Raw genomic sequence first — 27,617 nt, 5'->3', positions numbered from 1 at the left:
GCTTTCACCCACAACTCGATGGCTCACAGTTTGTTCATCATTTCGGTGTGGCTGTTTGCGAGCGTGCAACCTGAAGATTAGCCGATGTTCTTCCGGCGTCTCTTGTCTCTCATCATAAAAATGTCGCGAGTAAACAGCGCCACATCCGCTCTAGAGCGCGACAATACCTTGCTCCGCTGTTACGGGGGCGCAGCTAAAACGCGCGTAAGTGGATGCATCGATTTAGAGAAGATTACACGCTTTATAATGTCCCCTTTCCCCGCGCTCCGCGTTCTTTCTTATACACTCGGCAGGTGGAGAGACGCTACTCCGCAGCAATTTATGACAGTTTGTTAAGCCCACTATCGTATGCCGACCTGAATCTCTTGAGTAAACGCGCCAAGGGTTAGTCCCTCGGTTGCTGCTGCTGCTGCTGTAGCTACTGCTCCGGTGTACACACCTACTGCATATATATATAGCTGCGATGTGTATACGAACACGGAGCCCTGCCTCGTTTACGTACAGTGTACCCAGGGCCAATGCGATGACTCGCTCCGGTCATGGCGAGCTCTAAGCCGGGCGAATATATGGATAAGGACGATGAGCGGGGAGGTCTATACCGGCGAGCCCGCGAGAGTCGTGCTGAAATGCAGTGTCAGTGGTCTGAGCCGCGATTGACGACGCGAGTTCCGATGTTTGAGCTAGTCGTTGAAAGAAGCGCGAAGCGATTTCCTCGAACTACGCTGCCGACGTTTCCTCGCTGTAATTGAAGCTTAGTGGAAGTAGATCTTTTGTTGTGCCTTATCTTTTTGAAACTAATTTCACATAACCATATAATGTATACCCGTACTATGCGGTGTTACCAGAAGTTTTTCGCAATAGCGTGAATCCTCAATAAAGGCAAAGAGAGTGAGAAATGCGCCAATTCTGGTCGAGATTGTTGAAAAACTTCGGAACTGTTTTGCTCTCGAAGCTATTTTCCGCCACCCACGCTTTCTGCCGCAAACGTTTCTATGCTGCGTACTTTTACTTCTTTTTGTATAGCTTTGTTCGGCATCCAGCTTTTGTGCACCTGTATAGTTATACGACTCGGAGAACGCTACAACAGCCGCGTTATTTTATTAATGACGCCGTTTGCTTGGCTCGAAGAAAAAGAGCCTGAAAGAGGCAAATATAGCTTTTCAGCTGCTGATGTGCATATATATATATAGACACACACCCACACACACACACACATAGTTTCTCGTCTTTATGGTAAATTAACTTGAAAGTTTAAGCTCAGCAACGAAGATGGATTTTGTCGACGGATCGCGAATTTATTATTCACGGCGCACTACCTTTTTTATGAGCCTTTACCATTTTGGATTTTGAATAAATTATGAGGGCTTGGATGACATAGAATATTGTACGAGGCGCGGTTGAAGAGTCATGCAATTTTTTGCCTCTTTGATAATGTTAAGTACTATCTATCCAGGGTATTTACGCGGTGTATGTACTTTCTAAATATTCCTTTTCAATTTTTCTATAGTCGCAGAATATGCAGTCGCATTTCTATTTGGAAATATGGAAAAACACGAGAACCGGTTACAATTTTGTTTCATAAACAGCCCAGCGATTTCTAAGATTCATCGGACTTACCAAAGCGTCGCGAGATTTTCGATTAAAACTTTGTGATTAGAAATCGATCAGTCTTTGAAGTCAGAGTCTTCCGTAGTGGGTGGGAGAAATAACTTACTTTGTAATGAAAATCTCTCCGCGATTGCAAATGGCAAAATTGTTGATTTGGACAGAGTCAGTTCCAAGCTGTGAGTAAACTTCCTTGCTTCGTTCGCGATATCCCGTGATCATTAAAACTGACTGATGCGAATTAAAATCTTAGTTAAAATCTTTCTTTTTTACCCTGTCTTTCAATGTTCGAAAAATAGCTGCTTCAGAAATAATCAATACCTAAGATAAGATCAAAATTTTTTATGGAATAAAAGCCAGTTTGCGAAAGATTTGTATCCAACTAGTTCCAGATCGCTTAGCAGCGTTAACTCGTCCATTCAGCGCATATTTCGAAAAGTTCAACGCCAATTTTACTTTCGAAACGGTGGCGCCACTTAAGAGCGATGCCCTACAAGAGAACGTGTGCTCGCCAAGGCTCCGGAGTTAATTGGTGAATAATGTAGAGCCCTTAGTGCCAATCCGCTGGGCGTAACAAGCCGTGTGAGGCGCCCTCTTAGACGTTCTGAATATTAATCAGCCGAGCGTTGCAAGCTCGCGCGTCAGTTACACGGTTATCTGGTTTAAACTACTGGGCCGCTCTTCGCTTTCGTCCGGTTAATTACAATTTCAATGCTAAAGCGTTGCGAAAAAAGCCAACGTGACGTGTGATGTCCTGTCACGAGTCGTTCGGATGATGCATCTCGGTCGTGAAGGATCGCCGACTCTGGCGAAGCTACATTCCATTAATTCATTTCGCTGCAATGAAACTTCCATTATTCTGGCTAACATAATGCACCAGTGCATTATGCTAAGAGCAAAATGAATAATCCGGATCATGATTGCCTTCTTTTTTTCTGAAAGAAAAACAGTGGAAGCTACATTGATTTTTTGCTTTCCTGACTGACATCCAATTTCATTTTTACAGAATTTTATGAAGCTTGATGGACGATATGAAATAACAGATAGTATGAATATTTTTTTCATAACAGCGTGCGCGGAGCTCGACTATAGAGTCATTTGTTTTGACGCTAAAGTCATCGACTTAGGCACGCTCTCTCACAGCGTGCGCGGGAACATTTGAAGCGTGCGTGGGAATACCTATCCTGTCGCTGTCATTTGTTTTACATATGTATGATTACGAAAATGTGTATCATTAGTGCAAGACGTCTTGTTTATAACCTATTGGTACCTAACTGATAAGTAAACATGAGTGATAACAGTTCTTGTGATACAGACGATATATCCGATTATGGAAATGAAATTCCACCAGAAATCGCATACCGCAGTGTGACAATCAAGTAGCATCTACTTCTGGAGCAGAAATTACAGTTGATCAACCCCAAAAATCTGTAACAGTTTCGTTAAAAAGAACCAGATTTGATTCAGAAGGTCGAGGTGATGATAATGAACCACACGCTGAGGATGAATTTTATCGATTAACCGAAACACAGCAAGCTACATGTGGTTCACCGTTGAAAAAACATAGACAAAACTGTGATGAAAAAAGCGAACAATCATTTACTATTGAAAGCATCGACAAAAATATTTCTTTTCATTTTAATAATTCTAATGTTACAATTAATGTACATAATCATCATAATTAACTACAATGTACGATACACTATATTTGTGTTTTAGTTTAATATTTTTTGATAAAAGATGTAATAATTTTCTATTAAAAATAATTCATTTTTAAATTTGCAAAAATATTTTAGTTTAGTATAGTTACACTCGTATATAGCGACAATGTGTGATTTAACGAACTTTTTGTATGAATAAGCTTTCACAGGAGCGAGGCCTATTTCGCATTATGAAATAAATTTAATTTGTATAATATACTAATTTAGTATAATGTCGAGCTCCGCGACACTTGTTATGAAAAATAGTATACGCAACTCGTGCGAGGGAAACACGACTTACGAACTCGTGGTAGTTCAGCGAACTACCCCGCGTGCGTAAATCGTGTTCCCCTCGCACTATTTGCGTAATGTACTATTTACAACTTCATTGTAACGAGAGGTAGATGAGCTGTTTGATAATATCATTTTATACTTTCAAAGTATTTGTTTTGACGTTTTTAAAAATTATGACAGCGGTTTATCGACATTTCAATTCAGATACTTGTCCATCTCGTTTATGACGCGCAACAAAAAATCCAATTAAAATGAAGCCGATTTTCAGAAGTAACTTTGTTATCGTTTTTATTTTTTCAACTTCTGTACGCACGCTTCTAACCAGCAAATTCACCGATAGAACTCGATCAATATCGCCAACGATACGGCAGCAGCGTTAGATCGTCCGCCAAGCAAGATCGAGAGCGCAACCGAGTGTAAAAACATTCCATTTCTCCCATGCGGCTTAACACCGTTGAAATCTCTCCAGCGTATTAAGGCTCGCGCATCAATTACGCCCAGAGGCGAACGTCATAACGTCGCCCACTTATGCAGTGGCAGCAGCTATGTGTCCGCATATACGCTCCTCATGTGGCAGAGCAAGGTACATAAGGAGCAGGCCTGGCAAATACGAGCGTCTGCTCGGGCGATACGGCCGAGCAGCCTTGGACATTAGATGGAATGTAATAGAGGTATTGGCTTTTCTCCAAACGGTCAAATATCGCCCCTCCGCTCTATCTCCTTCTCTCTCCCTCCGGATAGACTCCAGCTATGTGTGCGTCCGCACGTACCGTTGCACACAAGACGTGTGCGCCTGCGTTAAAGTGCATAGAGCTGCTAGCTGCTACTGCTCGCTGAGGAGGAGCAAGCCGGAAGCGCTGCCGGCGTAACACACATACGAAGCTGATGCTGTGCTGCGAGGAATATGATGAGCTTGAAGAGGAGATACATAAGAGAGACCTAGCTTATGGTCAAGTTTCATCGATTAGCGTGCCTGTTTGTGATAAGACGATATTTTCTGCATCTGAACCGGTGTTAACTTGATTTGAAGCGCTAGATTTGTAGTTTATACATTAGCTATACAATTTTATATATATATATATATAACATTTGACCGACTTAGTAATTTATTCTAACCGCCATCTGCCTTGTAATCATTTTAGCTTACTCAGATTCAAATTGCTATCGAAATAGTGAATTCGTCGAAATAATCAAGTTTATACTGCGCGGGATGGAATTGAATAATCAAAACTCCTCAAAATAGACATGTCGCAACGACATCACAGCGAAAGCTCATCCGTTAATTAATGTGGAGTAGAGTCCACAATTTTAGATGCATTGATTTGGTCGAGAGACTATGGGAAATGGGATTTACGAAGAGTCACCTAGAATACAACCTCTGTTTTTGAGTAAAGCAATCTAAGTAAATCCTAAGTAAACTCTCTTTCGAAGCAAAGAAACTCGAAATGTTTTATACAGCAAACAAATTACACCGCCCCCCCCCCTCCTTCCCGACAGACAGTTCTTTCTCTGAACGCAATTAAACGCCAACCATAACATTAATTCACACACACCTTAACCTGTGCTCGTATTTGCTCATCCGTTCGTCCAGGGTAAATACAGGGAAGCACAACGCGAGCGAAGCAATTTATTTGAATCTGAGGCTAAGTTTATGAGAAACAGAAGCACGACTCCTCCTCCTTCTCGAGACTAAGAGAAGAGGATAGACGGGCCCTCGCTCCGCCTTGCGACCAGGCGGCAAATCTAATTTCACCGCAGCAGCAGAATCCATTGGTGACTTAAGTAAATTTTGTTGTCCTCTTTCCCTTCCTCGTCCCCTATGTGTCTGTCTGACTACTGCCACTACTCGATCCTTTTTTGCCTTTTTCCTTCAAAATTCCCAGGAGGTTCCTCTCACTCCCTCCGTCCATCTTTCTGTATCTATATTTATGTATATAGGTGCGCATAAAGATCAGCCAATAGGAGAGAGGGCTAGTCAGGGGTTATTTCATTTTCGTCTACAGCGACGGAAATTGCGTCTGATTTTCGAATTTCCGTGGGATTCGTCTCTCGCCCACACTTACTTTCTTCCATCCCTCGTAAAGTATCGGAGTTCCGAGACGCCGCTGCAGTCTTCTTTGCCGCGAGCGAACAATCACCCGAGAGGATCCAATATCAATCAACGAGCTGCAGCGCTCGTTAGTGCGTCTCAGCCGACTGCAGATTATTCGCTGTTTTTGCTCTTTCCTTACTCTGCTACCTATTCAAGTGCTGTGCAGCCCTGAAGGCTAGCGTTAATTGATGTCTGCTCGAGCAGTCGCCGTCTTGAGAGAAGCCTCTATTCTTTATAGGTTGAGACAGGCAGTCGTCGAATTTCGTTAATGACAAAAGTACAAAAGACAGCACCAAAAGTCTCTAGCCGTCCTTCAAAATTATGCAGACACAAGATGTCCAAATAAAAAAAGACGGTCATCCACCTCGACACTTCTCCGACGCGCATAAATAGAAAAATTGGAAAAAGCAAACCTGTTGAGCGCGTCGCTGGCAATAAAAATTTAATTAAAAGAAATATCATCGCAATTACGCGAGCAGTCGCGTCGTTAACAAGACGCGCCCGTGGTCAATTTAATTGCGTCGTTTGCGTGCGCGTTTTTTCCTCGCTTGAGCTGCACGGAGGACAAATGAACGGCCTAATCGAGCACAACGCAAATATTCCCGCGTGTAATTTGTAATCGTCATAAGGCGGGTGAGATTCGTTGCTCCAGGCTTTTATTTTTCTTGCCGAAAGTTGAGATGTTTTTCCGCGAGCTTTTGTCAGTCAAGCTTAGTTTGAGGGACTCGAAAATTTAATTGCACTCGATCTTAAAATTAATCTAATCAAAAGCTTAAATATATGATGATTTTTTAAATTTATATTTTATGATACATTATTGATTTTCCTAGCTCTATATAAATTACATCATTTTTGTTTCAGGTGAGTAATTCTTGCTCTTGCTTCGATCTCCTCCCTAATATCTGGAAGTACGATATAATCATTAAAATGAGGTAAATAAAAGTTTTAATTGTTAATGATAAAACAAAAAATATCGCAGCTTGCACGCACGGCAATAGTAGAGCAGGTACGTGGATAGGCATAGGCGCAAATGGCTCATAATACCATATAATTATTCCGCCTGAAAATTCAGTATAAACTAATTTGATCTCCTCTATAATATCTGGAAATCCTCTTCCGCCGGCTCATTAACGAATTTCAATAATTCACCCTCATAAAAGCTCTAACACGTGTAGCCGCGCGGTCGAGATTAAATTATGACGATTCAAATAAGAAGAAAATAAAGCAGCCCCGAGAGGAAACCTTAATTCTTCTTCTTCCGAAGAAAGTAGAGCTAAAAGAAGAAGGAGGTAGAGAGTGAGCGAAGCCGAAGTAAAGAACCTCGCCGCGTCGGCCTCATAACGAGGAAAGTAACGAGTTTTAATAACCGAGCTATTAATTACCCGGTCCAACTCGCTCACCCGAGAGCGAATCGAAGCTTTTGCTCTCTTTCTATACACTCTACTTCTCCTTTTATCTATGATAGCACGCGCGCGCGCTTCGATTAATTATGCGCAGGACGTGTTTCGGGACGAATTGATTCTCTCGCTGTATATACGTGCGTGTATACAGGACGGACTGTTTATTCGGCTGTGCAAGTCACTCCTTAGCGCGAGACTCCGAAGGCGCCGCGATAATAAGGACCTTGCGGGTAATTTTGTGTACGCGTTTTAATGAAGCGTACAATTATTTAAGGCGCTACTGCAGCGCTGTTAAGGCACGTTCGCCAACTCCGAACAGTGTCGCCAGCCCCGCGGAGGTGTATACGTTGGAGAGTTGGTTAAAAGGTATTAGGTGCCGCGAGAAACTGGATTTTCGAGTTAACTTATACTTATTCATAGATTATTTAACCTCTATTATACACTCGAGCGAATTTTATTGTGCGTTTGTTTTATTTTTTCAATGATTTTAAGAACTGCTTGTCATTAGGGAACTTGCATGAAAGAATCCATTATGTCCGTCATGGTAGAATACCGAAAAATAATTGACACGTATTTTTTCTTTTTTTAATTAAACGATTATTAACAAAGATATATATAGAGAGTTGAAATGTATGACGTCACTAATTCAGACTGTGTGTATAGTATATCCATATCGTCCGATTCAGTGACGTCACACGATATTTTAACCCTCTGTATCTTTGTTAATAATCGTTTGATTAAAAAAATAAAAAATACGTGTCAATTATTTTTCCGTATTCTACATGACAGACCTAATGTACTTTTTCATGCAAGTTCCCTATTCTCCACATGAGTACAAGTGTCGTTCTTCGAATGAAATATGTTTTTCCTGAAATTTGAATTCGACCAACGTTTTAATGCAGTTTTATTGTAAGCCAAATTGCACTCAGCTTTGCCCAGCAGCTCTGGAACCTATAATTTAATACTTCAGCGAATCGCGTCTAGATAGCTGACAGACGTGTACTCCCATTTATTGCGATGCGCTCACGAGAGTAATATTGGAAAAATAGAGTCAATGCTGCATGATCGAATACCGAAACAACCGCTCGAACATTATTATGAAATAATATTACAAATGCAATGGCCAATCAATGCCCGGAAGCTGAAACAGCTAATAGCTGACGAATCACTTTGCTAAAACCATTCTATCTCCGCTTCGCTCCCTCTCTCCGCCGATATCTCCTCACCCGAATCCCAGTCCATTTTACATACACTGCTCTCCCGAAACCTTCTATTTACACCGAGCCAATAGCCAACCGCGCCGCGTCCCGGCAGGATCTCATCCAATGCTGTTGGCCTGGGAAATGGCACAATTAAACGCGCCACTGTATAGGCCTCTCTGGCTCTCGCTCCCCCCCCCCCACCTCTCTCTCTCGCGCTGCACTTTCACGGGTCCAGTTGTATACTGCCGGCATCGTTAATCTTTCGACGCGCGTATCTGCATCCGCGATAAAATACGCGCTCGCGCGCGACCGCCGTATAACTCGATTGCGTGAATTTGCAATTTCCCAATTTGATTTGTGCGACGGCTGAGTGGGATTTTAATTAAAAGCTCATCGCCTGGCGACGAGGATTTGCCTAATCTTTTACAGCTCGGCTGCCGCCGTCGACGCTGCTACTTCAGGGTATATACACAGTGCGAACTGCAGAGCGACTTTGCATTATTTATGACATACAGGAGGATAAGGGGACAGATGATTGGTGCATCGATATTTACTGCACAGGGCTGATGATGTCAGTGGCTGCGACTGCGCTGCTCTGATATATACTCGAAATTCCATCACACTTTTGCATTTTCAATGCCAAGACGACGAGACGCCAAAACGAAATATCGATATACTGACCGCGCAATCTCATCCCTAAAAAACGTACCCGCACCTGCGCGTGCCTCCGCGCCCCCGATCGCAATCTATCATCAATAAAACGCAGGACTCGCATCAGTGTCTCGTCATCCGTGTAAACGGCGCAGCGTCATTACTTCCTTATCTCAACTCCCGGCGCGTCGTTTCTTGCGCCGTAAACACATCCGAGCGGAATCGAGGCCGACTTTTGCGCCGTTAAGCAAAAAGAAAGCGAGAGGGAGAAAGAGAGAAAAAAGAAGCCAGTACAAACGCACGCGCGCGTGTACGCCGAATAGAGCGGGAGGAGAAAGTATAGCGGGCGACGAGGGTGTCGCTGTACAGGCAGTAGGGCAAAAACGAGAAGCAGAAAGGAGAGAGAGAAAGAGATCGTATTTTCCGCATCGCCCCACGTGTTATCGAAGCGCTCCCTCTAACAGTCCGGCCAATCTTCAGGCGGAAGGAAGGGGTGGGGTGGGGTGGGGGGTATAGAGTCCTACATTTGCCTGCTTCGCTTGTCTCCTCCTCTGACGCTTCCATTCCTTCTTCCTTCGGGGTTTCCCATTTCTGCCCTCCTCTCATCCATGCGGGTGCTCGTTTTGTCTTCGACGTACGCAAATCTTTTCACTGCATTACTATATACGCCTCGCATCCGTATACGCGGCATTTTCTATCATGTACTGTTTCCTCTGTTCGTTTACTCTACACGTACCCCTCGTTATCAGATCAACACATCAGTCGCGTCTACCCTACTCCTTCGAGTCGCTATCTGCACCTGGTCACCTGGTGCCCCACTCGGAGCAGTCTCTCGATTTTTCGAAACGACCGACTCGACCAGCAACGCGATACTTTTCAGCCTCAGGTGCACCGGCCAAGGAATTTCACCGGAGCAATTGTATTTTCTTGCAACACGATGCTCCTGTGCACGGCCAGAGGTACTTGCGTCGTTTCTCACTCCCAGTATATACTTTCCGCCCGTTTTTTTGCCTTTTCACCTAGCTCCGTTTCATAAAAGCCACCTAACTACCCCCTTTTTACTAGCCCCTCATATCGACCGTCCAAAAAAGAAGCCTTCGTATTACACGTCGTGAGATAACGAATCCCAAACGTACTGACCAAACGTGTAATACGCGCAAGTGGTAACGCAAATCTCATCATCGGAGCCGCCTCCAAATAGCGTGCGCGCAGTAATTCGCCAAATAAAAAAGTCATCGCGGCGCGCATGCGAATCTCTCAGCTAATTTAAATCCTCGTTCTTTATTCTCCTCCCTTTATCTCCCACGCTCGATTTCTTACGCTTTATTTTCCGGCCTCGAGAAAACCACGCACTCTCTTTTTGCTCTTACGTAGATGCCGCCCGAGAAGTAATTTAGAAAATGGCGCGGACGATGGATTAATCCCGACAAGCCGCTCTCTCTCTCTCTTCTCCCTCGTTGATTTTTTTCTCTCTTCAAGAGGCCGGCTCTCTTCTCTCTAGGTCCGACACCTTCATTTCGGCGCCTGGGCTTTTGATGGGGTATACAGTGTGTGGTCGTCGCTCGTCGACACCGAGTGGGGCTCGTGAGTCGAGATGAGTGGGCCAGCGAGAAAATAGTGCGGATAAAAATAGAGAGCCGGATGATCGATACGAATGGCTTTTTCTTCTTTGTCCGAGTGCGTTCGCTGTTCGAGGGCTTTTTTCTCTATCTCTCTCGAGGGGAGCTGAATTCGTTGCTTTGGTGATTGTTATGGCCCCGTACTCTTGATTGCGGTAGACGCGCTGTACGCTCTCGCAAGAGCTAACAAGTTTCGGAATTTTTCTCGTCTCGCTGCTACGCTGTTGTCTACGCGATGTCGAAGCAAACGAAACACACCAAGCGCGTTCTCGTTCTAATCGTGAAAGCCGATGTCGGTTAGACGAGGACACACAGCCCGAAACTCCGACGCGCGCACGTCATCCAAATGATGACTATTAGAAGTTAACAGGCCGGCATTTAGCGCCGCTTTGAATAATGACAAGAGCGATGCTTGTGTCTTAGCCACTTGTTAAGGAAAGTAGTCAGAAACTTGTTATAAGTTTAAGTAGTGCGAGCTGCGTATAGTCAGGCGGTGTACTCGCTCGGTACTCCGACGCCGCGGCGGCAGCAACAGCGGGTGGTTATTCACTGGCGCACTTCTCGACGGCTAATTCCTCACTGCTCTAAAGACGTTTCTCTCGTTTCCACTCTCTTGCTTTGAATAACCTTGAGAACTTTTAACTTTCGCTAACGAATGTTATTCGCGATAGTGCTGGCGGCCGAGTGTGGATCGGAAAATTTCAACTCCACCGAGGCTGTATCTGTTTTATAGGAATGTAGTATCGGAAAAAAGTTATCGTCGATCTGTCAGTTTAAAATTCATTATCCGCCGCAGCCGCGCGCAATTCTACCGCAGTCGCCAAAAGCGAAATGAAAAATTCAGCGATTCTCGAACCAGAACAAAAGTCCGGCTCCCTCGTCCAAAAACTAATTTGAATAATGCCAACTGATGTATCGTTATTTTCCTTTTCAAAGAGAGTTACGCGAGTTTTAACGCGGAAAAGTTGGCCCGACAGCGGCGTTGGCACGAAATTGAACGATCAGATAGAAAGTTTTATTTTTTAACGCAGCGCTAGCTAGTTCGTCCCGCGCACATTTTTAAATGAAGAAAAAAAGATGCGCCGCCGGCACACGGACAATGCTCGAACGCACCAAGGGACAACCATAGAAACGAGCACATACGACTAGATGACAGCGGCCTAGTCTACTGCAACTGTGGAAATCATTACTCGTTCGTTTCGGTGCTGGGCTGAAGCAATTCGCGGTTCGTGTCGTCATTTTAAAGCTTTGTGGCGCGGGTAATTGAATATAAAGCGCGATTAAAGCCAATCCGAGCCACTAGGGACCGAAGCCATTGTGATAGGGCTTATAGCCAATTTCGATATCGCTGGTGAGCGGCTGATTCGATGTACGGTTGATTGTGTATGCGTGCGTATGTGACGCCGGGCACATATATAGTGCGAAAGAGAAGAAAGTGTGAGCGAGGTTGTATACCGGGGGCGACTGCGCATTTCTACACCTGCTGTTATACTTGGATACAAGAGAGCAAGACAGAGCGGGGCAAGTGGAGGAGGAGGAGAGGCGGGGGATATATAGAGAGCCGAGTGCACGAAAATATATTGCCTTCGATACGGTTTACTCACACGCTTTCGTACACGGGTCGTATATAATCGGGTTGGGATTTTAGTTATGTGGAGATAAGCATTGGATTATTGGATTGTATTCAATGTTCGAATTGTCTCGATTAGAATTATCTACTGGTTGTTTTAGCCTGATCAAAGATAGTGCGATATTCATGTGGAGCTGGGAATAAATGCAAATTAATTTACAAATTACTTGCGCTGTGCCAAATATGAGAAAATACATTATTTCATTATCAACAGCCCTGCATTCCTGAATAACGAGTATTTTCGCACACAACTTTTCCAACAATTAATCCAGACCCGTTCCGATCAAAGCGCGCACTGACAAAAACACTAGCATCGAATAAAGCCTCGCAAAAATAGCCGTCTACAATAATCCCGCTGAAATTGATAAAAGACGCTAGGTAATGGCAGAGAAATCCAGACGGACGACCTCTTGGTAGAAAGAGATGATACAAATCCAAGAAAGCGTCCGCACAAACGGATCCCGGAGAAAGAAGCTGGAGTAACGGTGGATACTCTCGACTCACCTCCGCCAATACGTTCCAAGCAGAGGATGAGAACGAACCCAGGCTTATTCTGGTAATGCACGGCCACGGATTAGTCTCTTGGTAGCCGGCGGAGAGGAGAAGCCCCTGCGCGATTCTCCGTGATAGGTAAGACCCGACCAAGCATACACCCGGATTTTTATTTCGTCGACTACTCCAAAGGAGACGAAATGCATCGAGACATACTAAGTACGCGAAGAAAAGGCTGGGATAATTACTCTCTTACGTATAACTCGCAACGCAAGCTGTTTCGAGATAGAGCGCGACGACAAAAAAATTTGCTGCAGTGTGCGTAATTCGCGTTTTACGCTCATTCGCAGATGAAGTAAAGATACAAGATGCGAGGCATAAAAAAGGAGCGTAAACTCGAGCGCGCATTTACACAGCGGGCGCGCGCACGTGTACAAGCGTTCGCACGCAGAGTCCGAAGATAAAGCGGAGGGAATCACATTTCATTAAGCGCAGCGCCCCACGCAGCCCGGGAAGAGAAAAATCGCAAGGCGTGCGTTTCTCGCGGCGCGTTTTATTGCGACTCGCGCGCGCGAAACATGCATAAAAGCCTAATCCCAATAAATGGCTATCGTGCGCCCCCCTCCAGCTGGAATAAGTAAAGAAAGGACCGCTATACTATACGCCGAATCCAAAGTTATAAAGCTCGAGCAAAGGGGGGCGGGGGCATCGTGCCTCGTATAGTGTATCCGGAAAACGGAAGAGACGGACGAATAAGCCGGTCAACGTTGGCCTTTCTCACTCCATCTCCTCTTCGCCCTGCTACTTTTCTCCGTCGCATGTGTGCACTCGACTGCAGGGCTGTAAGGCGATCGGGATCGCGAAAAGTAGCGAGCTGTACCGGGCGTGCTGCTGGAAAAAAGCAAGGAGGGAAGAGAAAGACCGAGTAGTTTCTGCGGAGGATGCAGTAGCCGGGAAAAAGAGAGGCTACTGCTCGCTCGTTTTGCCCCCAAGGCGGGCAGACCTCAAAGCTGCTTAATAATGCAGCCTTCCCGGAGCACAGAGAGAAAGATAAAGCCGTCATCCGCACGCGGACTTTCGGACGCGCGCATGGCAACCGCGTTGCCACAGAACCGAGAGGTCAGTCTGTATGCGCAGCTGGAAACTGCACGCGTTTCTTGATATGCTTTCGTGGGAAAACGCTGCGTGCAAGGTTTAACATGGTATACGGTGTGTTTCGAACATAAGGTTCGATATCTGCGACGAGAATGTTCGTTGTTTTTCAATTTGATATAATAGTGAATAATGAAGAGGAGATAGTGAGTTAATTTTGGATACATTATTAATTCCAGGATATGGCTATTACTGGGGCTTGATTACCGAGAGGTGGGAATTCTATTGTTAATTTCCATCTCTAATTCAATAGTCGATAAAAGTGATGAACTGGAAATAGAGAAAAAACGGAGCAGATCTATCTGGAGGTATAATAATAAAATTATAGAACTAACTCCGTAAGGTTCAACCGATAAAAGGGGATTGAAAAAGCACACCTAACGCTGTAATAACGCAACATACTTTATTCTCGTTGTATTGATTTTAACAAAGATATTGCACAATTGAAACGCAGATGTATTGGCACGATGACGGCCAACGCACACCCACTTGCACGTTTAACACGCGTGTGCCTTGGAGTTTCTTGAACTTGGCGCGATGCTTGTTTTCTCGCTATGCCATACCATACATTATTCATATAAACGCGGGCTTTGCGTACGCGCCCTCGTAGAGTGAGAGAGAAAGCTTGTTTTCGCCAAGTTTAACGGAAGAAGAAGAGCCATACTACTGCCGCCCCCTCGCGTGTTTGTTAGCCTTTTCAATTATACCTGCCGGTGTACGAGTTGTTTTCTTCTCGAGAGGATGCAAGGATGAGAGAGAGAGAGAGAGAGAGAGAGAGAGAGAGAGAGAGAGAAGGAGAGTTTTCGTCCGTGTTTTTGTATTTTCGGCGGCAGCAGTTTGCGAGGCTTTTGCGTGACTATATGCCTGGAGGGAGCGAAGGGTGCGAGCAATTTTCGCGCGGTGGGTGGCTCACGTGTTCTTTTCATTTGGTTGAGGGAGGGGTACGCGGTAGGTCGAGTACTCGTGCGAGAGTTCAAAAGGATCGTTTATTTTTGACATTCTTCCGAAAAAAACTCTGAAATATCACAGAAATAGTTTCTACACACTATGCTTAGCAACACTGCGATTTCTGTTGCAGTTTCTAATAATGTTCGTAATCAAAATGCAAAGCTCGCCGCATCGGCGCTGAAAAAGCTGTCAAAAGTTGCTTCCTAATGAAGCGCATTAAAACTCGCTATCATCAGACTCGTCAATCCCGCGCAGCTAGCGCAGCTTCATTTCGCGTTCGCTCGCCCAAGATCTGCTTCTTCCTGCAAAGCTCAGCGGAGCGTGAGAAACCGCGCGCCGACGACGACAGAAAAAAAAAGCGGGAATGAAGCAGCAGCAGCAGTAACGGCACCGGAGAAGAGATACGAGCTAGACGACGAGAAAGAAGCGTTAAAAGATGAAGAAGAAGCACAACGCGGCCGCCGCCACGTCTCTTGCCACAGCATGACGGTGTAAAGAAAAGGTTTAGTGGCGACCGTAAAAACCTCCTGCTTATATACATATATACACGCCCGCACGCAGACAGAGCATGCGCGGCTTGAACCTCTTTTATGTACACAGAGCTCGCTGTAGCACGCGAAGGTAAACGCTGTAGGTGTGTACACGTTGCGAGATTTTCTCGCGCGTAGACTCGACGATTTTTGCTTTACGACCTCGTCGTCGCTGCTCCGCCACTGGGTCTCTTTCTTTTGTTGGCGCGCATGATGACGTAATCACCTCTGCGCCGCCGCGCGTTCTCATCACCTCGGATGCGCTTCGATTTTTCTTATTTTCTGAGGAACCGCGCTCGAGCTTTCCTCTTCTATATTCGTGGTTATGTATTTGAATTTCAAATGCCCGGCGGCCAACGTATGCAAGCTCTGAACACATTTGTTAGTATGCATCGGCTTTAATTTTTGTAAAAAGAATCATGTTTATTACTTTATGATGCCCTGATTGGTGTCAAGTGTGCAGGGGAGGATATAAATTGTGTATAATAACGTTGCATCTTTTTCAGGAAATAAAATGGGTTTTTCAAAATAGGGAATTTTCAGTGATGCTGTAAAATATGTAGAGGATTATTCACTGCACGCTCAATTTTGATAGAATTTCATAGGCGTATGCATAATAGATCATGTACATACAAAAATAAAAGAGAAATATCTGGAACGAAATTTTTAGCTACTGCTATGAATACGCGCATTTGACTCGTTCTATTTTTATGTTATATTTTACAATCTTTGTTTTCTTTGAACTCGCACTTTTTGACTGCTATGTATTTACTATTTTAGTTTACTTATTCCTTTTCTATTTTTTTATAGTACCCTGGTAGAAACGTTCGCGAACCATTCGCCAACGGCTGGCCAATTTTATGAAGTTTGGCCAACAGACGCGTTTATTTCGTCACGCTTTTACACTATCCATCCAAGATAATAAATCTCTTATTAACAACTCCTTCACCCATACACTCAGCTCAAGGTAAGAGTTTGCTATGAATGCTATAAACTAAATTTCTCCCTCTCTCTCTCTCTCCTTCTACCGATTTTATTCGCTCGTGAGCTAAAGCCCACGTGTAACCACCTCTCACTACACGACAATAGATCAGCTCCAGTATAGCGAGCTCCGATCTATTTGCCATTAGTCGTACACCGGCTCGGTACGAATGATAAACATACAAAATGAACCTTCAGTCCAATTTAAATCAACCAAAATAAATAACGATCTCAGCGCATCAAGCTCACTTCATCACATCAAATAACGATTTGGAAATTAAATCTGTTACAAACAGAGAGGAGACAGAGTCGAAAGCGAAAAAGTAGACGACGGGACTCGAACTCGCGGACCCGAGAGCCAGAGTCCTGTGCTCTAACCACTGAGCTAATGTCTACGATGCATTCGGACGCTATGCATCGTAGTACGGCTCGGCGGACTCTTATCGCTGACTCGTCTTCGCTGCTCGCGTTGCAGACGTGTGCGTCTGTGACAAATCACTTAAAAACCGATGCAAATAAAGTAGGAAAGCACCATTATCTTTAACACTTAGAACAAACTTTGCCCAGGCAAGCAAAACGCTCCGCTAAATGTATGCGATACAATGAGTTCGTCCTTCTACACTGAAAAAAAAACACAGCCGTTTCTGCTGTAGAACACGGCAGTTTTAGCGAGTGTCACCACAGTAGCGACTTTTCAGTAAAAACAGCGAGTGGCCACTGGTAGTTTTGGCAGGTCTCGGCGAGCTGTCTCTATCTCGAGGATATTTAGGTTATGTATCACCTTTAAAACCACCAAAAATCTTAAGAAAATAGTTTTTTAATGAGTAATATGATTAATTAAATTAAAGTTATAAGTAATGATCATTATAAGAGAGAAAAATACCTTGAATAACAACCATCAACTTATTACCATCCCATTATCGCATGCAGAGTGACTATTAGCAAATAAGTTACGTGAACATTTTGAATGTTGTTACTTATCAGTCCCATAATGGTCATTACTTTATATTTTATCATAATACTCATTACAAAAATTATTTTCTTAAGTTTTTTGGTGTTTTAAAAGGTGATACATAACCTAAATATCCTCGAGATAGAGTCAGCTCGCCGAGACCTGCCAAAACTACCAGTGGACACTCGCTGTTTTTACTGAAAAGTCGCTACTGTGCCGCACTCGCTAAAACTACCGTGTTTTACAGTAGAAACGGCTGTGTTTTTTTTTTCAGTGTAGAAGTATAGCAGCTGAAAAAAGCAGTGGCAGCAGCAGCACTGAAAAGTTAAAGCGCCAGCCGTTTAAGCCGTAATAACAGGAGTCAGCTGGATGAGAAAAATCGCGTGCACAATGAAGTCGTTGTCGTCGTCATAGTGCACGTCGCGTAAGCCAGGCAGGAGGGGTGTAACGAGGTGACGTCTACGTTCTCGGCCACGCGAACTTTTTCTGCAAACGCGTCTGCGCGTGTGGGTAATGTACTTTTGAGCTTCGCCGGGGCGGTCGGTTGGAAAATCTTGAGCAGAATGTTTCGGATCCTTTTCCATTCTTTTTCTCCGTTTCCGCGCGCTAGGCTACATTGCAGCGGTCGCAATTTCTGAGCTTGCCTGCGTTGGCTAGATTTTGGTGCGCTGTGCGGTGTCTGAGACAGTTTCGTAGAGATTTTGTTCTGTTTCGTTGACTCGTCTCTTGTTGTAGTTTTTGACAAAGATATGTATTGTTTTTCTTGTTCGAAATCATCGGTGAACAGTAGGGAGTAGACTTGAAGTTTTTAATAACTTTCGAAAATTGTTCAAAAAAGTGGAAGACATTCATTTTTTAGTGCGATATTTTATTCGTAGGAATTTTTCGAAAATTTAAACAATGCCTGATCATGTCATCCATGCAATTTATTATAAAAATTGCTCAAATTTTTTGGCGGTGGAAAATAAAATAAAGTAAAAAAAGGCTGTTGACTGCTTTCAATATCACGCTTTTTCCTTTTTGTAAGTATCAGTTTTTTCCAACAAACTATAATTTCGGATGAATTAGTCGGGAGCGCTGAGCGAACGAGGCATGAATAGCCAATAAGCCAGGAAGAATTTCATTGGATATATCAAAAAGGGAAACATCAATTTACCACGTTACACATTTTGCGATACTTGTCACCCGGCTCCGTTGAATTATGCATGACGTCGCTGTATACACAGTTTATACTATACCAGTCGAGCTTTTTCCAATGCAAGAGGTACCGTATTGTTTTCATGCGTTTTACTGTACTCAACGATGTTTGATCTGAAAATTAAAACAATCAACTCGACTAATTAAATACGGTCGAGTTTCGTTCTAATCTCAGTCTGGCTGTAGGAGTTCTCAGTTAGATTGGTTTTAAATACATTATCGACGATAACGTTAAAATGTACATTGTAAAACGGCCTCGTTACATCCTACAAATTAAACGCAGTTCCGAAACGTCCAAAGTCTCAAAGACCTTTCCAAAAACCTCAAAACTGCATCAGGCATACCTTCGGCAGGCCAATTACCCAACTCGCTCGTAGTTCGCAAAGTGCCCGCAGCTCCCGAACCCAAGTCCTAAATTCCGCGCGTAGTCGTAAATCTCCGCGCGTACGTACGCCTCGCTCTTTATGCGAAAATCACTCTTCTCGCGGCGGTGGTAGCGGCGGCAGCGGCAGAGGTAAAAAGCCAGCCTCTCTCTCTCTCTGAATTAGGCTTCTACTATAGCGTAGGCCGCTGTCGGCATAAAAGCGCATAAGCACAGGTGCAGCGGCGCTTTTATCTCGCGTAAAAAGCACGCGTAAACTTACAGACGACAAATAGAAGCCGCGGCGGCGCGCGTAATAAAAAAAAGAACGGATGCAAAGCAGCCTAGTGTACACGTATACACAGAGACCCTTTGGAGGAGGGCCACTATTGTGCTCTGCATGCATATGCAGAAAGAGAGCGCCGCGGAAAAGGGGAGAGCGAAAAAATGGAAGAGTAGTGGGCGCGCTCGCGCCGCGCGGCAAAAACTGAATTTCAAAACATTGTGTTTTCGCCGAAATTAAATTTCTAGGCTATACTGCTCTGCGTGAGTACGCGTGCTCTGGAGAGTCGTACGCGATGGACGGAAGTGTGTGCGTATCACGCGTTTGAGTAGTCAGGTATTTGGTAAACATTTTTACCACGCCTTGTCCGCATACTGAGTAATAGCATTGCTCACGTTTACTATAATTTCTTGAAACCGGTGAAAATTAAATGAACAAATCAGCATTCTATACCAAACAAAATGACTCTCATTTATTGTACTGGAATGAGAAAGAAATCACGCCTGTTGAATTCGACTGTTCTGACGATATGCTCGCGCGAGACTGAAATACTTGACAAAGGATCTACACCGTCTACAGGCCTTCGACGCATATTAAATGAGTCGTTTCTTATTTACATTATAAATTCATAGCAATATTTAGTTTCAGTGAATAAAATATCCTTGCACATGTGCATGTATCAAAGAATATAGACTACTTTTATTTTAGCTGGAAATTCGATCGTTTCGCCAGTCATGATTTAAAAAAGTTTTATTACAAATACAAATTTTATTTAATTTCGTTCAAATTGCTTTTGATTCGTTTGATGACTCGTTTATTCGACTTGTAACAAGCAAGCAAAATAATCAACGAATGCTGAATTTTTGCTTTTCAATGCACGACGGTCTCTTTGTTCTAATTGAAAGTTCCAAGCTTTCCAACCATTTCATTTAATCATTCGAATACTGTGTGTTCCGTTTGGAACGTATTTACAACAGATGACTTATTTACAAGCTCGCTGTAAATCTCATTAATTTGGATTTCTCGAAAATCTCAGTTAATATTGGCCACGCGCGCTCCAACGTAAACCACACAGCAGCTACCTGTCGCTGCATATTCGCATTAAATATTTCCCAGTCGCTTCAGTCCGCTATCAAACCGCACTCCTCTCGACTGAAATCAGCAGACAAAGACAGCGGCGGGGCTGATCCATACGACATACGCAGCGGCTGCAGCAGCAGCTCTCCGCACCCACATCCCTACATACGTATCCATACAGTCGAAAGTGTGTGTGTGTGAGAGAGAGAGAGAGAGAGAGAGAGAGAGAGAGAGAGAGAGAGAGGCGGGAAACGAGGGAACTGGAATTCGAAATCACGTCAAGTCAGAGAACACGCGGGGCACGCGCGTGATATATCGGCGAGCGATTCTCTGACGTGCGGACTGGGCCGACCAGCACAGCACCAGCCAGAAGTTAAACGTGATACACTGCAGCCACCCGAGTGCCGAGGCAGTGAAAGATGTCGGTCTCTGTAAAATATGCATTCGCTGGCTTTCTCTCTCCCGCTCGAATGGACAGAGAGCGAGAGAGGGGGGAGGGGGCGAGGTGTATTTGATTTCGCCATAGCGCTGTTTGCACTTGCGCGAGTGGGCTATCAGAAACGGGAACGTCTCTCCGCGTGTGTGGAGCTTCATACCGCAGCTCGAGCCTTTGTTTAAGGTGCTGGGATTCGCCTACTAGGTTAGGCCAAGAGCGAGTCTGTTTAATCAGGCCTCGATACCGGAAACCTGCTCTGCTCCTGGAAGATTTGGTTTTTCGCCTCGTTCCAGCAGTTATGGCAAACGCATTGCTTTGGTAAATGAATTCACGCATATAATTCGCTGCGCAAATGAAATGACGAAAGGCAATCCTATTCGTCGTGCATTGTTTCGCCCGAAAAATTAAATGTGCGACTCGAAAACGCGCGCCGCGACGCGGATAAAATTAATGAAACAGAGAGAAAGTTCTCGAGCTACTAGACTGCGAGCTCACCAACGGGGTCCGAAAAAGGGCGCGAAACTCCATTAACGGAGAGAAAGAAATCCCCGGAAAGTTTCAATCGCGAGCTGCCGAGGCGAAATTTCGTACCACACGTAAGTTTACAGCGCGACTGCTGCAGAGCGGAGTAATGCCTCTTTCTCCTTCTTCTTGCTAGCCGCGGCCTGTATCCCGTATGCTCGGGGCACGTCAGCACGACAGCGGCTCGACGTGGCACGCGCTCGAATCTTAATCGACTCGCTGCTGCTGCTGCTGCTGCTGCTCGAGCGCTAGACATGTCTGTCACGATCCCACGGAAGTGTAATTAGACCTAACTTTATGACTTAAAAACTTTAATTTTCGTACAAAGCCCTAACTAGTCCGAGCTGCCAAGTTACATTTAAGTAAGTTTCTGCCCTCGCCCCTGCGGCTCGTGTTCCTATCTCTCTCTTTTCCTCTGTGAGCTAGAGTTACCCGAGCTTTGTCTGCGCGCACGTCGAAGCTCGTTTCTTTGAACAGAGTATGCGCAGCGAGATGTGCGCGTCAAGCGTTAGCGAGATTTAGAGATTTGAAGCTAGATTTTGAGGCGGTGTCGCTGCTGCCACTGGCAAGACTTCGTTTCCGGATCTGCAGCGGTCTTTGAGACAGGCGAGGCGATGTGTTGTTCGAGAGTCGTGCGAGTTTGATAGAATTTTGCGTGACTGCGACGGAGAGAGCTTTCAGTGAATGCAGTCATATAGTAAGCGTATTTTAGATGCTTTAGACTCACGTACTGTCTTAATACCATACTGTCTTATTTCATAGACGCTATGCCCAATGATATCGCTGGTGAGTTAGTAGAACGGAACATCAATTTTCGATAAAAGTCCATGTTAAAAACTTTGCATTGATAAGATTATTTTCCTTTTTTTTAACTACGTTCATATCTTCATAATAATTCACGGAATTTCGCGCCATTTTGAAGGAAATCAATAAGCCAAAGCTTAAATATGTTTAAATTTCATTCAAAGCAAATAAAATATGAGTGATACGCATCAGCAATTACAACGTTCTTTAATTAAACGTTTGAATTTCCATTCCGACGCCCACTCAATGAAATTCCCAATATAATCTTCTAATAACCACATCCCAATCATCTGGTCGTCGAACGCCCTCGAGCCAGCCAACCACCGCGTCGGTCATCGCGTCGGTATTCCATTGAAGAATTCCTCAACGCCGGAATAATTCATGCACGCGCCGCTCATCCTCCTCGGTCTGGGCTTGCTATTGCTGCTGTGCTAGCGCGCAAACTGACTAACCAGCGCCATTATCGATTCAACCATATTTCTCCCCTATAAATGTAATTCTCGCCGTCTGGGCGCGCTCCGCGCATATTTCGGCCACTCGATGAGAAACGACCTTCTAAATTATTCGCCCACGCCTCGAAGAAAGTACGTATACACTCGCGATCCTGTATACCACACCCACACACATGCACACGCACATACACTCGCGTTCGCGCGAGGGAAAGCCGAGAGACGAACTCCGACTTTCTAATTCATACAAAGCTGCAGCGTTGAAATTATGTCGGCGAGTACCTTTAGTCGCAAGCGTCTTGGGGCTCGTAACTCGATATGGTGGCCCCGTTATACCGCGCGACGACAACCATGCACGTAATTAGCTGAGCTGCCGCTGCTCTGCGATCCCATCGATGTGAAGTATAGTGCTGGGGGTGTTGAGAGAGAGAGAGAGAGAGAGAGAGAGAGAGAGAGAGAGAGAGAGAGAGAGAGAGAGCAGTCGGCTTGGATTTCGAGGGCGCACCCAAGAGGTTTCTTCATTATGCGTGCACCTACGGAAAATTCTGCTGTGGCATTTTCGGAAGTTGCCGAGTCGGATTACTTGCATAAGTGGTGCGGAAACGTCGTTAATTATGAATCGACAAAGTGCGTCTTGTCACAGACGCACACGTCTGCAACGCGAGCAGCGAGGCGAGTCAGCGATAAGAGTCGAGTAGCTGAGTCGTACTGCGATGCATGCGCTTGGGATGCATCGTAGACGTTGGCTCAGTGGTTAGAGCACAGGCCTCTGGCTCTCGGGTCCGCGAGTTCGAGTCCCGTCATCTACTTTTTCTTGCTTTTCAACTCTGTCTCCTCTCCGTTTTGTAACAGCGTCTATTTCGTTATTAACTCTTTCCTTCAGAAAAAAATTGTTGACTCAAGCCTCGGATATTTCTTGCAAATAATCCTCGCAATAATTGATAACATGCTGTTACGGAGGGGATCGGTTATGAAGTGCGAGGGGAGCGAGAGCGTAAAATATGACGTCATATTTACTACAAATATAGTTTATCCATGATACACACCCTTTCTTATTCAGCAAACTTACATCATTTTAAATTCTAAAATAAGCCATCCTAGGCTAATTTTCCTTCGCGTATAGCATGCATAACATCATATGTATACACATAGTCCTGCAGCTTTGATTTCCACGTTGTGCTATACAGAATCAACTCGACATACGCTCGAGAGCAGAACTATTCGAATGGTGTGCACGCGGTAAGCAGCAGCGCAACGGCCAAACGAACGTCCAATGACACGTGACTTCCCGGCCGGACAAAATCCAATTCAAACTCTCGCGTATACGTGCGCGACATCAGACTGCGTCAAAAGCATCTGCGATTCCCGCGGCGAACGCGACACCCCTGCGCTGCGAAACTAGGACGCGAGAAGCAAGAAAAACGCGCGTGATTAGGGGGAAGTCATCGAATGACGAAACGCCCCGCATTTTTCAATTAGTGAAAGATTCCCGAATCGATCCAGCTGATTGTTATAATTTCAAGAACTTCCCTCTGTTTCTGCGTATTCCGATGCGTTTCGCTGGAACAACTTTTTCATACCAAGATGGAGGGAGAGAGATAATTATGATTCATTCTGTTTACACTCGCCGATGATTGAGTAAATTAATGCAAGACTTCATCTCGGTAATATCAATTCAAAGGAAATATGAAAGGTACAAGGTACGTTCTCCCAAGAATCCCGACCGACGAAGGAATGAACTTTTGAAAGAGAGATTTCGATTTAATTAATTTTCAATTCCATCGCAGAAAACTGAAGCGATAAGGAATCGAGCTACGTGAATTTCTATCATCCCCGAGTTGATTGTTATCCGCAATGTATTACGGCAAATATTTTGTTGATTGAAATTCTCTCTCGCGACCGTCGCCAGCGTCCTGAGTATCTTGCGTTCGCGTGGCGTAAGTTTCATTTCCATTGCGTTGACGTAAATCGACCAACCAGAAGATAATATTCGCACGGAGGCCATACCTTATGCACACTATAATATGCGCTTAGTCAGCTCGAATCCACAAAGCTCATATTCAGCGAGTTGATTAACAAACAAGCTCAGATTATAATCGCACATCAGAGCGCAGTTTCACGGATAGTTAGCGCGCATGGCACATCCGAACCGCCGTCGTATTTCACCCCGTTTGGCCTATACGTGACCCTCGTTCGCCGAGAGTCGTCACCGCTCTCGATGACTATTATGCGACGGCAAAGTACCAAAACTACAGGTTATACCGAGAACGCTGACCCAGAGCAGTCAATTTTCAAAGTCCCGTATAGGCGGAAGAGCAAGGACCATCTAAACTCGTAATTGCTTTAGGGGGGCGACGCTCGATATTCGAAACTCGCGCGCATTGTCACACGCCCATCAGCAATATATCGCTACGGGTCCACCGAAAAGGTTATACGCTTACAGCCGAAACGGTTCATATTTCCAACTGGAGGGCTTAAATAAACTGACTGCTAATCCGCAGCCATTAGGATGATCAATTAGCTGGGAAGCGATTCCGGAAATTAATTGAAAATCTTCGATTGGAAATTCCAATCCAAGAAATCCCAGAGTCCCACATTAGTCGGAGAGAGTATAGTCAAAGAGACACAAGGCATCAGAGTCGTTAATCTCGCGATGCCGCTCGGCCGACACTTTTCCAGCACGCGGGACAGTAGGTGCAAGCGTACTGGAGCAAGAGAAATCGGGGTGTGTGAATCCGCTGGGATCGCGCGGCAATTTTCGAGGAAAATTAAGCTTTGGCAGTGTCGATGTTCCGCCACGGGATCGTTATAGCGAGGACGCGACCACGCGCGGGAGACTAACGAGCGACAGAAGAATGGCTAATTGAATCTCCGACGCCCGTTCTCTCCCTCTCCCGTAACGGATCCTATACCCTATACCCTGGTCCATCCCTGCGGGGGAATACTCCTTTCTCACTCTCTCTCTCTCTCTCTCTCTCTCTCTCTCTCTCTCTCTCTCTCTCTCTCTCTCCCTCTCTCTCTCTCTCTCTCTCTCTCTCTCTCGTTTACCCTCTTGCGCCTCTCACGTTTTCACTGTCCCACTCGTCCCGCGCTACTGATATATTCGTTTTTACCTTGTAGTAGTATACGGAGGAGCGAGCAGCCATTATTACAGCGAGGAGACGATGCGCGCGGAGTTTTCAAATCGAATTCGCTCGCAAAATGTGATTTTACTGGCGCAAAATATGTACGATACATACATATCATTTCATTATCAGCGTCCCTAAACAAAGTCCGTTGCTCGATCGCCCGCGCGGACGCTAAATTAATAAAAGGAATCAATCGTCCGGAAAACTTGGCGCATGATATCGGAAATTAAACGTCAGTTGCGATGTATAAATACACCGCACGGATGCGATAAAATTAGATTCTACATCTCTTTGTGAAGTCCTTCCTCTCCCTCTATGATGCCTCCATGTCTCCATTGATTCAATAACCGCGCAAACGAATTAAATTCCTTTCACGCACGTGAACGGAGAGAAAAAAGGGGGAACCGAAAGCGACCCGAAATATCAAGTCGTGCGCGCGCGCGCGGATGCGATCGCGCGCCGTTAAGCCTCCCGGTATTCGCCAATAACAGGAATAGAGCCCGGCCTGGAATTCGATATAAATACGCCTTGGCATCCGGCTGTAGTCGTCTCTCATATTGCTTTACTATTGGCCGGATATGAGCGGCAAAAATTCTGCGTTCGCCGTGCACGCTGCCGCGTATTAGGATTCTCATGTGCATCAGCTAAGATGCGCATGCCTGGAGATGTTCCATAAGTGTGTGAATACACGAGATGGTTTTATGATTCCAATGTTGGAGCATCAAACTGTTATAACTCCTCGTTTCCCGTCAAATTCTGTCAAAGATTTCTAATATCCCTTAATCGAAGTATAGACACCGTAATGCAATTTCCCGCTAACATCAATAAATCCCTAATAAAGGTGATACCATGCTGTGGAAATTGAACTTTGACATGCTTGGAAGTTCATTATGCGCTGCGATCTGAAATTGAAAATTCTTGCTGAGATTTAGCCAAACTTCGAATTCTATTTTCAGAAGAATACGCCTGAAATAATTCATTACTTTTATGTTCCAGGTGAGTTGAACAAATCTTCTATCGTGTCAATTTCATTCACCAGCGTGTAAGCGTAAGTAAGACAACTCCAACTTTGATTAAAAAATATTACCGCGCATCTACGTCTCCCTCTGCCTCACTGTTCGCCAAGGTTTCTGCAGGCGTTCCCGTGCCGCATACGTGCCTAAATCGTTGGTCCGGGTCTTATCTTCTGCGCCGTGCAGGTGTCGAACTCGGGAATGTCTTCTGCCTCTGTCCTTTTCCGCCCTTCGTCGTTTTCGTCGATTCGTGCTAACGCGCCTAGCCTCGATATCTCCTCGCACGGGTCGTCTCCTCCGTCCAATATAATTATTTGCTCCATTAAGTTCAACGAACAAAAACGTCAGAGCCACCCCACGTGCGACGAGCTTTAATCAGTCCCGCTTACGCATCTACCGCTTCACCTTCGTGGTGGTAGGTTCTGTATATTTTCCGACTTTTTTCTTCGCCTCGTAGTCCTCAGGGTCGAACGCTATACCATTCGTTCTCTTTGCCAATTTCGTAAGTAGATTTTCGGGATGAGCGGACAAACATGTTTGTATATGAGACTCTTCTTCTTTCTTGGTATGCTGTTTCACGTTAATCGTCACAACGGTTTGTCGTTTAAAAATAGTAAAGTATCTTAAAACAGTTTTAAAAGTAAATTAGATGAGCCCAGATAAATTAAATATTGACGAACCGCATAAACCATGATAATTAATGGATAACGTGGCACATAAAAATTCAAGTACACTAGAGCAACGACATTTAAATGAACTCTAAAAGTAAACTCTCATTCGATACGCAGACTATTCGGGCGTAAAACTAAATAAAGTAACGAACGAAATTCCCGTTAAACTATAGCCCCTCTCGCATTCTGCTCTGCTCTTATAACTTTTTTACGCAAAAACACACACGCCCAGACTAACAACAACGCCGCTCGCGCGCGCGCAAGTGGAGGAGCCAGTGATTAGGGCAGACGCTACTGCTGCCGATGCTGCTGCTGCTGGGAATTGGCTGATTCGGCGCTCGCGTGTATTTAAGCGTTTGATGGGCTTTGTTGTTGCTTGCGCTGGTCTACTTTTTCCCTGCTTTTTCTCGTTCCTCGTTTTCCGGCTC

General features: G+C 44.8%; 1 protein-coding gene across 9 annotated transcripts in view; it reads left to right on the top strand.

Annotated features, from left to right (window-relative positions):
• Positions 1-27,617, top strand: part of LOC100122319 (zwei Ig domain protein zig-8) — a 337,476-nt gene that overhangs the window by 92,519 nt on the left and 217,340 nt on the right. Inside the window, exon 5 of one of the 9 annotated variants that reach the window (XM_032596877.1) lies at positions 6,553-6,623. The exons of 7 other annotated variants lie outside the window; for them this stretch is intronic. The gene's annotated coding sequence lies outside the window, so the exon portion shown is untranslated. Of the gene's footprint in view, positions 1-6,552; positions 6,624-27,617 lie in introns of those variants that run through there. One more of the 9 variants, XM_016987124.2, reaches the window with a different exon arrangement.

This window comes from Nasonia vitripennis, chromosome 2, assembly GCF_009193385.2.
Source record: "Nasonia vitripennis strain AsymCx chromosome 2, Nvit_psr_1.1, whole genome shotgun sequence".
Taxonomy (NCBI): domain Eukaryota; kingdom Metazoa; phylum Arthropoda; class Insecta; order Hymenoptera; family Pteromalidae; genus Nasonia; species Nasonia vitripennis.
Note: the sequence above shows the minus strand (reverse complement) of the source record. Positions and strands in the feature narration are given on the sequence as shown.